The sequence below is a fragment of the Empidonax traillii genome, unplaced genomic scaffold (assembly GCF_003031625.1).
Source record: "Empidonax traillii isolate 1590-97213 ecotype Southwest subspecies unplaced genomic scaffold, ASM303162v1 scaffold1004:size452305, whole genome shotgun sequence".
NCBI classification, from domain to species: domain Eukaryota; kingdom Metazoa; phylum Chordata; class Aves; order Passeriformes; family Tyrannidae; genus Empidonax; species Empidonax traillii.
This window is the reverse complement of record NW_020956197.1, coordinates 187,064-197,064: the sequence shown is the minus strand read 5'-3', so window position 1 is coordinate 197,064 and position 10,001 is coordinate 187,064. Positions and strand designations below refer to the sequence as shown.

Here is a 10,001-nt window from a genome sequence, read left to right as displayed (position 1 = left end):
ATTTACATAACCACTCCCCTTTCTCCTGCCATTCTGAGCCTCGTTCCTTTTTCTTCCTGAAAAGTTCACATGGCTGCCTTCTTGGATTCACTTGGGTCCTTTCAGGGCCAGGTCACACCTTTCTTTGCTCTCTGGTGCAGTCCATTGGTTGTTTTCTCTGACCTGCCAGGTTGTTTCCCTGTCCCCCCCGGTTCCCTGGCAGTGAGGCCACACTGCTCCCCCTGCCTTCCATGCTGTCCGTCCCACCTTCACACTGTAATGCAGGGAACTGTAAGCACCAGCAAGCAATAAGTAAGCAGCAGTAACTGTAAGCAGATCTGCAAGCAGCAACAAGTAACTGCAGGCATCCCACGAGTCCCCGAGCACCCCATGAATCCCCTGATCCCCCAAAAAACGACTTCCAGGCATCTCGACGCTTCATCTCCTACAGGGACACCCCGAGCCCCTCCAGGAGGGACAGCAGGTGACTCCGCGGCACCCGGGCACGGCAGGGAGGGAAATGGCCACGGGCATTTCCTCGCTGCCTGCCTTGGGGGGCCAGCAGGCAATCCCAAGCTGGCCGTGCCCACAGACAGCGCCGGGATCGTTCTGGGGGGCTGTGGCAGCCCCGCAGGCAGCGGGGAGGGCTCTCCGGGGAGGCAAAAGGCCATGGAGATGCTGGGGGTTGATCCCAGGGCCTCTTGCATGCAAAGCAAGCGCTCTCCCGCTGAGCTACATCCCCCCGGCTCGGGCTGTGCCGCGGCGTTCCCCCCAGGGCGAGAAAATGCCCGTCTCGGTGCCTCCCCCAGCCCCCAGGGTGGGGAAAGGCGGTTCAGGGCTTTGCAGGCTGTGGGTGTCCCTCGGGTGCCAGCGGGCTGTGAAGGGAGTGAGAAGAGGAGGAAGGGCTGCTTGGCAGCCCAGGATGCGGTTTTGTGGCTGGAGCCCCCGGCAGAGCTGGCGAGTGGGATGCGATCGCAGGGAATTGTCCCCCGCGGGTGCCCCAGGGCCGAGGGGCCATTGCGGGCGGTGGGCGCCGCAAAAGGAGGGCTCGTCCGGGATTTGAACCCGGGACCTCTCGCACCCTAAGCGAGAATCATACCCCTAGACCAACGAGCCGGGGTGCAGAGTTGGAGTTGCCCCCCTGAGTTTGTGCGGGGACACCGCGGACACGGCCGCGCTCGCCAGCACAGCGGGGACACAGGGGACAGCGGGGCTGGCCGGGCCAGAGGGCACATGTCCCCCTACATTTGGGTCTGGGGCTGTGATGGCCGAGGAGCGAAGGCGTTGGACCCGAAATCCTATAGGGACTCCCTGTGCAGGTTCATATATTGCTCACCGGTTTTACCCAGCTCCTCCATACCCAGCCTTGACAGTCCTGGGAGAGTCAGTGGCAGCGGGGCATCCCCAGCCCTATTTCTTCTCCTCCTCCTCCCTGAGGAGCAGCTCAGGACCCGGCGGCAGGGATTGTGAAGGCCTCGGGGCAGGGGCACACCCGGGACTCTCCAGGTTTTGCAGACCCGGGAGAGGTGAGAAAAAAGATGCTGAGGGGAACGCAGTGGTGAGGAGCATCATTCCCGCGGGTTGCTGCGTGGATTCCCCCCAGCTGAGCTCTCCCACGCCCCTGCGGGAGCAACGCACCCGGACACACAGACAGGAGACGGTGGGCGCCCAAAAAACTAGGGCTCGTCCGGGATTTGAACCCGGGACCTCTCGCACCCAAAGCGAGAATCATACCCCTAGACCAACGAGCCGCTGTGCAACCCCTCAGTTTCCACCTCCGCACTTTGGGGAGCTCGGGGGCAGCCGGGGCCGTGCACGGCGCTCGTTCTGCCGGTGTCCCGTGGCAGCTGCGTTTGTGCTCGCTGGCACCAAAGGCCCGTGTGTGTTTGTCGGGCCGTGCTGGGCGGGCCTGGCGCGGTGCAGGGCCGGGTGCGGGCGGTGCGGGGTTGGCCGTGCCGCGTGTCCCGCTGTGCTCCCAGCGCTGTTTTCCTGGGAAGCGTCCGGGGGAGGAGGGGGGGGCACAGGCGGGGAGGGGGCGGGGGGGGGCCGGGTGCGCACCCCGGCTCGTTGGTCTAGGGGTATGATTCTCGCTTAGGGTGCGAGAGGTCCCGGGTTCAAATCCCGGACGAGCCCTCCTTTTGGGCACCCACCGGCCTTGGCTGGCCCGGGTGGTCCCCGCCAGCGGGGTGGGACCAGGGCCAGGGCGGTGCGAGGGGAGCACAGCCTGGGAGAACGGACACGGGCGGAGTATATTGCATGGCCACATCCCAAAAATAGGATGCAGACCCTTAGAAGCAGCAAGGGGGGTGGTGGAGTGCAGCCTGTGACTGTCTGGGTTGGAGCGCTGGGGGCAGAGCTGGGGCAGCGCTGGGAGTGAGGGGACTCGACCAGCCCGTGCCAGGGGGATGGAGCTCAGCGGGAGAGCGGATCCCAGCGCCCCGGACGAGCGTCTGCCCACGAGCATGAGCCTGCGGCTCCATCCAGCCCCCCTTTCCCTGCAGGGAGTCCCAAACCCTCCCCCAGCTCCCCCGCGTCTGTGCCACGGCCCAGCCCAGCTCCAGCCCTGGCAGAGCTGCAAACACCCCCCGGGCTCCTGAACCCCCAAACCAATGCTCAGGATCACCCACGGGGACCCCCCCGGGCAAGATCCCGGCACCATCCGCGGGCCAGGCGGAACCGACGGGGGCGGAGCAACGCCGGGGGCCTCGCACCACCGCCGGGGCTGCCCGCACCGGTGCCTGCCGCCACCCGCGAGTCTGCCGCCCGCGCCCGGCGCCGCCGAGCGCTCTGCCCTGTCTCCCGAGCGCCCTGACCCGTTCCCATAGCGGGAATCACCGCGGCGAGACGGGGTGCGAGCGCGGGGGGAGCTCGGGGGTGGGGCGGAGGGCAGGCGATGAGAGAGAGCGCCTCTCTGAGGCGGAGGGGGGGCGGGGGGCCTCGCGCCGCCATCTTGTGTGGCTCTCGAAACACTCCGGTCACGGCGGCGCCGTCCTTGGTCCCTGAAGGACTGCGGGGCAGGGCGGCAATGTCTGTGGGGCACCAGTCCGGGATTGCCCCCATTCCGCACTCCGGGAAAAGTCCAGTCCGGGTTTTCTCCCATTCCGTACTCCGGGAAAAATTCAGTCCGGGTTTTCCCCCATTCCGTACTCCGGCTGAAATCCAGTCCGGGTTTTCCCCCATTCCGTACTCCGGCCGAAATCCAGTCCGGGTTTTCCCCCATTCCGTACCCAGCAAAAATCCAGTCCGGGTTTTCACCCATTCCGTACTACAGCTGAAATCCAGTCCGGGTTTTCCCGCCCCCCTCCCTTATTTTCCGCCCCCCCGCTCTCTCCCGGTGTTCCCGGAGGACCCCGCGGGACCGGCAGTCCCCGGAGCTGTGCGGGGTCCGGCGGGAGGGGCTGGGGGGCTGCGGTGGCGGTCGGGGCTCGGCCCGGCTCGGCTCCTGGGGCTGGCAGGGCTCGCTGGGGAGCGCTCGGGGCCCGTTCCGTGCGGGGGCTCAAAGCCCGGACGAGCCCTCCTTTTGGCTCCTGCCCAGCGGGTCCCCCCAGCACCCACCCGTGTTCGTGCCAAGGGACACCCCGAGCCCCTCCAGGAGGGACAGCAGTTGCCTCCGCGGCACCCGGGCACGGCAGGGAGGGAAATGGCCACGGGCATTTCCTCGCTGCCTGCCTTGGGGGGCCAGCAGGCAGTCCCAGGCTGGCCGTGCCCACAGGCAGCGCCGGGATCGTTCTGGGGGGCTGTGGCAGCCCCGCAGGCAGCGGGGAGGGCTCTCCGGGGTGGCAAAAGGCCATGGAGATGCTGGGGGTTGATCCCAGGGCCTCTTGCATGCAAAGCAAGCGCTCTCCCGCTGAGCTACATCCCCCCCCACCCTCGGCATGGACCGGTCGAGTCCATTCACTCGCAGCGCTGCCCCTACTCTGCCCCAGCGCTCCAACCCACTCACAGGCTGCCCTCCATCACCCCCCTTGCTGCTTCTAAGGGGCTGCATCCTGGTTTTGGGATGTGGCCATGCAAAATAGTCCGCCCGTGTCCGTTCTCCCAGGCTGTGTTCCCCTCGCACCGCCCTGGCTCTGGTCCCACCCCGCTGGCGGGGACCACCCGGGCCGGCCAAGGCCGGTGGGTGCCCAAAAGGAGGGCTCGTCCGGGAGTTGAACCCGGGACCTCTCGCACCCGAAGCGAGAATCATACCCCTAGACCAACGAGCCGACACGTTAGAGAGTGCAGGAACCCCCTCCTTCACTCACAGAACTGGTTGGGGTGGGGTGGGACCTGAGGCAGTTCAATTAATCCCTAATGGATGGTCACCACTGGGAAGTCACCCTCACTCTTTCCTGGCTGTGGGGATGTCACCTGTGCATGGCTATGGGCTGCACCCTCCCTGACTCTAAAATGAGGCTAAGAGGAGCACAGAGGGCAGGACCCCCAAGTTTGGGGGTCACCAGGCAGGGGATGTAGCTCAGCGGGAGAGCGCTTGCTTCGCATGTAAGAGGCCCTGGGTTCAACCCCCAGCATCTCCAGCTTTTTTTTTTTCCTGTCCTCAAACCCACCCCCTCCGTGATGGAAAAAGTCTTGTCCACCTCTGGGAGGTCTCCCCGAAGGTGGGGGATGCTCCTGCACCGTGGCAGAGCTGCCCACTTGAGGCTGTAGTGGCAGCAGGGCCCCCCTCTGTTGCTGTTCCCCCTTCCCTACCCAGGAGGGGACTAGCCCCGGCCATGTAACCATCCCAGCCAGGGCGCTGTGCCCAAGCTGGGGATGCTGCCTGTGCCCTCTGTGCCGGTGCCTCAACCTCACAGAGGCCACGCTGGGCAGTGGGTGCCAAAAGGAGGTGCCATCCAGGCATGGGGCCCGGGGTGCACAAGCGGAACAGTGCCCAGTGCAGCACTGCCCTTTCCCTGCCCCCTCACTCTCCATCCATCCTCTGCAGTGCCATGGGATGGGGTCACCCAGACAGACCCCCCCCACCCCACCCAGCCCTGCGTAAAACCAATCGCTGTGAGCAGGATTCGAACCTGCGCAGGGAATCCCTATTGGATTTCAAGTCCAACGCCTTCACCCCTCGGCCATCACAGCCACAGCTGGAATCTTGCCCAGTGGGACAGCCAGGGACACCCCACTTCGCCCTGGGCTCTGCCTCCAGGGAGAAAATATTCCCCAGCCTGGTGTGAGGGCCCTTGCTCAGCCCCAGTACACACACCTGCCAGGGCTGGGAAAAGGGAACATCCAGGGATATCTACTGATGGCTGGAAAAATTCCAGATGCCTCACCACAAGATGGGCACTGCAGGGAAGTATCCTCCAAGGATGATGCCAAGGGCTACAGCAGGTCTTGGAGGCAAAAAGATGTGGAGATGCTGGGGGTTGATCCCAGGGCCTCTTGCATGCAAAGCAAGCGCTCTCCCGCTGAGCTACATCCCCCTGTGCAAGGGTAGGGGAGGGAGGGCTGGCCAAGTCTCCTCACCCCCACTGCTCACCCACCCTGCTCTGCCCTCAGGGCCGTCACCCTTGAAACACACACTGCCAGCTTTGGGGGCCCATCCTGCTCACGGGAATGCAGCCAGGAAGGGGCACCCACCCCTCTGTGCCAGGGCCCTGGCACCACAGCCCCACATGCCAGCCAAAGAAGGTGGATGCCCAAAAGGAGGGCTCGTCCAGGAGTTAAACCTCTCACAACCTTAGTGAGGGTCACACCCCTAGACCAACAAGCGAGGTTGCTGCACCCCACTGCACCCCCACATCTGTGCCCCACAATTCTGGGGGCCAGCGAGGGTGGCTGGTGCTGCCTTTTGCTCCTGGCACGGCCTAGAACAGGGAAATCCATCCTAGCGTGTCCAGCACGTGTGGCCGGCATTTGGAGGTGCCCACGGTGGCGTAACTTCCCTGGATCCTGCGGCCACAGGGGCAGGTGGACCACAGGAGCAGAGGGGACTGCTGGGCACCATCCTGCTCAGGAGCAGGGGGATGTAGCTCAGCGGGAGAGCGCTTGCTTTGCATGCAAGAGGCCCTGGGATCAACCCCCAGCATCTCCATGGCCTTTTGCCTCCCCGGAGAGCCCTCCCTGCTGGCTGCGGGGCTGCCACAGCCCCCCAGACCCCAAGCTGCAGTGACTGGGGGGGAACAAGGGGATGACCCCTAAATGCTCTGCACCCCCAGTGAAAAACAAGACAGGCTCTGCCCCCAGGGAGGACTCCTCTGGGAGTTGGACCCTAGTCGTCTCACGCCTGCAGGTGGAACCACAGCCCCAAACTGTATTGGGCTTCCCAACCCTCTGCCTTGGTCCTCCAGGCATGGGGTGAGTCCCAGCTGGCCCTTGGGCAAAAGGAGATAACCCCACTCCTCTGGGGTTGCCTTGGCCACTTCGTGGCCCCAAATCCACCCCAGTGCAAAAAAATCCCACACAAATCCACCCCAGTGCAAAAAAATCCCACAAAACTCCACCCCAAATCCACCCCAAAGTCTGGAAATCCCACCCAAATCCACCCCAAAGTCTGGAAATCCCACACAAATCCACCCCAGTGCCCAAAAATCTCACACAAATCTACCCCAGACCCACCCCAGTGTCACCAAACCCACATAAACCTACCCCAAAACCACTCCATTGCCTAAAAATCCCACTCAAAACCACCCCACAGTCCCACCCCACAGTCCAAAAATCCTACAAAAATCCCACCCAAATCCACCCCAAAACCATCCCAGTGCTTAAAATTCCCCCAAAATCCCACTCAAAAACATCAAACCCACCCCAAACCCACCCCCAGTGTCACCAAATCCATAAAAATCCACCCCCCTCCCCCAGCCCTTTCCCCTCACCCTGCAGTGGCCCTCTGGAAGGATTTTCCATGCTCTCAGGTTACGTGGTCCATGGCTCTTTACTCTACGATGCCTCATTTTCTCTGGTGCAGGAGCTCCTACTTCCTGGGAGGAAGGTGAGGGATGGGATTACCTTAAACCCCACAGCAGTGAACTCCTGCGGGGGCAGCTAAAACCTGTCGCTGTGAGCAGGATTCGAACCTGCGCAGGGAACCCCTATTGGATTTCGAGTCCAACGCCTTCACCTCTCGGCCATCACAGCCCTATTTCTACATTTCAGGGGGAGGGGGGCCACAGCACCCGCCGGCCCCGCCACCCCCGCTGTCCCCCGTGTGCCCGCTGTCCTGGCGAGCGGGGCAGTGTCGGGGCAGCGTCCCCGGGGCAGCCCCCGGGCCGGCCCCGCTCTGCTCCCCCGGCCCCACCGAGCGGGCCCCGGGCCGGGGGTCCCCGGGGAGCGGCGCCCGCACAGGGGGGATGGGGTGGGAGGAGCCGCGCACCCCGGCTCGTTGGTCTAGGGGTATGATTCTCGCTTAGGGTGCGAGAGGTCCCGGGTTCAAATCCCGGACGAGCCCTCCTTTTGGGCAGCAGCTCGAGGTGTCACCCGGCTTCACTTCACACGGTAGGGCAGGGGATGCTCAGGAATACCTGGAAGTCTCAGTAGGGGCAGAAGGGACTTGGGAGCATCTCCAGGAAGGGGGGTGGGTGTTGGGGGGGGGGGGGCAACAACAGCACAGGTGCAATGATGAACCCTGTGGGGGACAAGGGAAAGCGAAGACATGCCCTGGTGGATTTGGGGTCCTGGAAGAGGGGACAGGCTCTGCTGTGGGGCTGCATCATGGGATCAGGTACCTTTGTAGGGTGTTCCCAGCGCTCGTTATGGGCAGCAGAAGAGACGCAGATCCTCCAGGGCTGGGCAGTCCCTCCGGCCGTGTCTGGATGCCACCCTGGAGCACTGGATGCTCCGGCTGCCCCACTGGCCCATCCAGGACACTCCTGTTGGAACAGATGGAGAGGACACTGGTGGTGGCCACTTCATCACTCAGGAGCCCGCACTGGGCCCAGGACCAGCCTGGTCCTGCAGTTGCCTCGCTGGGGGCACTGAGGGGCTCCAAACAGTGGCCCCACCTGGACACTGGGTGGTGGGTGTGGGAGAAGCCCTTAGTGTTAGAAGTTACTTCTTTCCTTGAATTGTGAAGACGACAAAAATACCTGCAGGACAAAGAAATATAGCAGGAGTTTTTTTATTGCAGTGCTGGTTACCCATTTCCAGCACTGGGTGCACCTCTGGATCATACAAAGAGCACACACATTGTTTGAAAACCACGCTTTTTATGCCCTTTCGATATCAGTTATTGAATATTCACTCATTGTCCGTTTGTTGCCTTAAAAGGTAATTCCCCTGCTTTGGAGGTGGGTGTTAGTTGCCTTTTGGCTGGTTCTCCCCTGGGCTCGTACAGGGGGGTCTTGCATCATCCCCACATTGCAAGGCATGGAGGGCCTCTCTTTGTATCCACATGGCACAGAGAAATACATTTTTATTTCTAATTTGTTCCCTGTTCCCGGCCGCAAAAGATTCCCTGGTGTTAGGTCCAGACAGGACCCTTCACCTTACAGACTCCACGGTACGCCTAGAAGTTAGTAAATATACAGAAATAGTTCTTTGTTAGTACCCTTTGTAATAGGTGATAACGAGCAGAGAGTATAACTTGCTCATCCAATTAAGTAATTAAGTTTAATTATACTTGTTACAATAGGCCTGGCAAAGGCTGTGTTCACTAAAATGTTCACGGTTGTGAAATGGGCAGTTACAAATAGAAGTTACAATGTTGTAATAATTGATTAACTGTGCAATTGTCATGAATTTGTATGTCTCGTATTCCATGAATATTCACTTTAAGCATACTCACAGTGAAGGAAAAATAGAAATGACAAGAACCAAAGAAAAGGACTTACTCCCCCCCCCCATCTGGAAATTTCCACGAGGCAGCCTCTGAGGACTACGGTTTAACCAGTTCATTGGCTGAACTCAGATGGTGAGATGGAACCCGCAAAAACAAGGACCAATATTGGAAAAGCTCGCGAAACAAGGACCAATAATGGGAAAGCCCGCAAAATGAACTCCAATAAAATAAGGAGGGGGGTATAAAAGATTGACCGTTGGTTCGTCACATTGCAGACCGGTGAGGAAAAGGGTTTCCTCCGGTCGCCCAGCGCGCTGTTTTGCTTACCTGCCTTCAGTAAATCTCTTTTATAATTTTTAAAATTATCTTTTGTCATTTTTGACTATGACACCCTTTGTTTATTTTAATTTGCTTGGAATAAAACCGGTGCCTTTACTTATCACTTATTAGGAGCTGGGGGCAGCCATGGAGGAGGGTCTCTAACCATAGGGAGGGGCTGAGGGGGGCCTGGGGGCTCCCCAGCCGCTCTGGGGTTCAGCTCTGTGGTTGAATCCCGTAGAGTACCGTGTCCGCCTCCATCATTCCCGGAGGAGTCTGCACCTGCAAGGGAAGGGAGATGAGGGGTGAACTTCCCATAGGAGCAGCGTCCTTGGACACACACACTGGCCGTGGCTGCACCTTGAAGTTGGCACTACTGGTGTGGGAACCCCTGGGGCACATGTCCCGACACAGTAATGATGAACAAGCAGGTCCACCAACAACTCTGGTGGGAAGAACACTTCCATATTGAGGACATGGGCTCAAGCTCTGCCAGGGGAGGTTTAGGTTAGATGTTAGGAAGAAATTCTTTATGGAGAGGGTAATCAGGCATTGGAACAGCCTACCTAGAGAGGTGGTGGAATCACCATCCCTGGAGGTTTTTAAGCAGAGATTGGATGTGGCCCTTAGTGCCATGATATAGTAATTGGAGTTGGATCAGGGGTTGGACTTGATGACCTTGGAGGTCTTTTCCAACCCAATCTATTCTATGATTCTATATCTTCTCTGACTGCCCTCCCCAGAGAGTTCAAGGTATCTTATCCGTGGTTTCACGCCTCCTCTGTGAGGAGGCTGTAAGGTTACTGCCTTACAGCTCAACACCCCCCTTTCTGCAGCAATCGCTCCTTTTTAAGGATTTCCGAGTGTTTTTTTTTTTTTCTCTTTCCCGTGGAACTCCCGGATAAGAGGCTCCCAGCCGCTCCACACTGCGACCTTGGCTGCCCGCCCCTCTCTGCACCGGTATTTCTTTCGCCATCGTATCCACAACACCCCCCCC

At 60.5% G+C, this 10,001-nt stretch overlaps 12 non-coding genes across 12 annotated transcripts; 4 read left to right on the top strand and 8 right to left on the bottom strand.

Annotated features, from left to right (window-relative positions):
- Nucleotides 1-649: 649 nt before the first annotated feature.
- TRNAA-UGC lies at nt 650-721 on the bottom strand. The gene has a single exon. It is a non-coding gene; the product is annotated as a tRNA-Ala (tRNA).
- A 302-nt stretch (nt 722-1,023) lies between these two features.
- On the bottom strand, nt 1,024-1,095 carry TRNAP-AGG. Its single transcript has one exon. It is a non-coding gene; the product is annotated as a tRNA-Pro (tRNA).
- A 563-nt stretch (nt 1,096-1,658) lies between these two features.
- On the bottom strand, nt 1,659-1,730 carry TRNAP-UGG. Its single transcript has one exon. It is a non-coding gene; the product is annotated as a tRNA-Pro (tRNA).
- Nucleotides 1,731-2,040: 310 nt separating this feature from the next.
- On the top strand, nt 2,041-2,112 carry TRNAP-AGG. Its single transcript has one exon. It is a non-coding gene; the product is annotated as a tRNA-Pro (tRNA).
- A 1,657-nt stretch (nt 2,113-3,769) lies between these two features.
- TRNAA-UGC lies at nt 3,770-3,841 on the bottom strand. The gene has a single exon. It is a non-coding gene; the product is annotated as a tRNA-Ala (tRNA).
- Nucleotides 3,842-4,112: 271 nt separating this feature from the next.
- TRNAP-CGG lies at nt 4,113-4,184 on the bottom strand. The gene has a single exon. It is a non-coding gene; the product is annotated as a tRNA-Pro (tRNA).
- Nucleotides 4,185-4,424: 240 nt separating this feature from the next.
- Nucleotides 4,425-4,496, top strand: TRNAA-CGC. The gene has a single exon. It is a non-coding gene; the product is annotated as a tRNA-Ala (tRNA).
- A 471-nt stretch (nt 4,497-4,967) lies between these two features.
- Nucleotides 4,968-5,049, bottom strand: TRNAS-UGA. Its single transcript has one exon. It is a non-coding gene; the product is annotated as a tRNA-Ser (tRNA).
- A 272-nt stretch (nt 5,050-5,321) lies between these two features.
- TRNAA-UGC lies at nt 5,322-5,393 on the bottom strand. The gene has a single exon. It is a non-coding gene; the product is annotated as a tRNA-Ala (tRNA).
- Nucleotides 5,394-5,932: 539 nt separating this feature from the next.
- Nucleotides 5,933-6,004, top strand: TRNAA-UGC. Its single transcript has one exon. It is a non-coding gene; the product is annotated as a tRNA-Ala (tRNA).
- Nucleotides 6,005-6,965: 961 nt separating this feature from the next.
- TRNAS-CGA lies at nt 6,966-7,047 on the bottom strand. Its single transcript has one exon. It is a non-coding gene; the product is annotated as a tRNA-Ser (tRNA).
- A 238-nt stretch (nt 7,048-7,285) lies between these two features.
- On the top strand, nt 7,286-7,357 carry TRNAP-AGG. Its single transcript has one exon. It is a non-coding gene; the product is annotated as a tRNA-Pro (tRNA).
- The last annotated feature ends 2,644 nt before the right edge of the window (nt 7,358-10,001 follow it).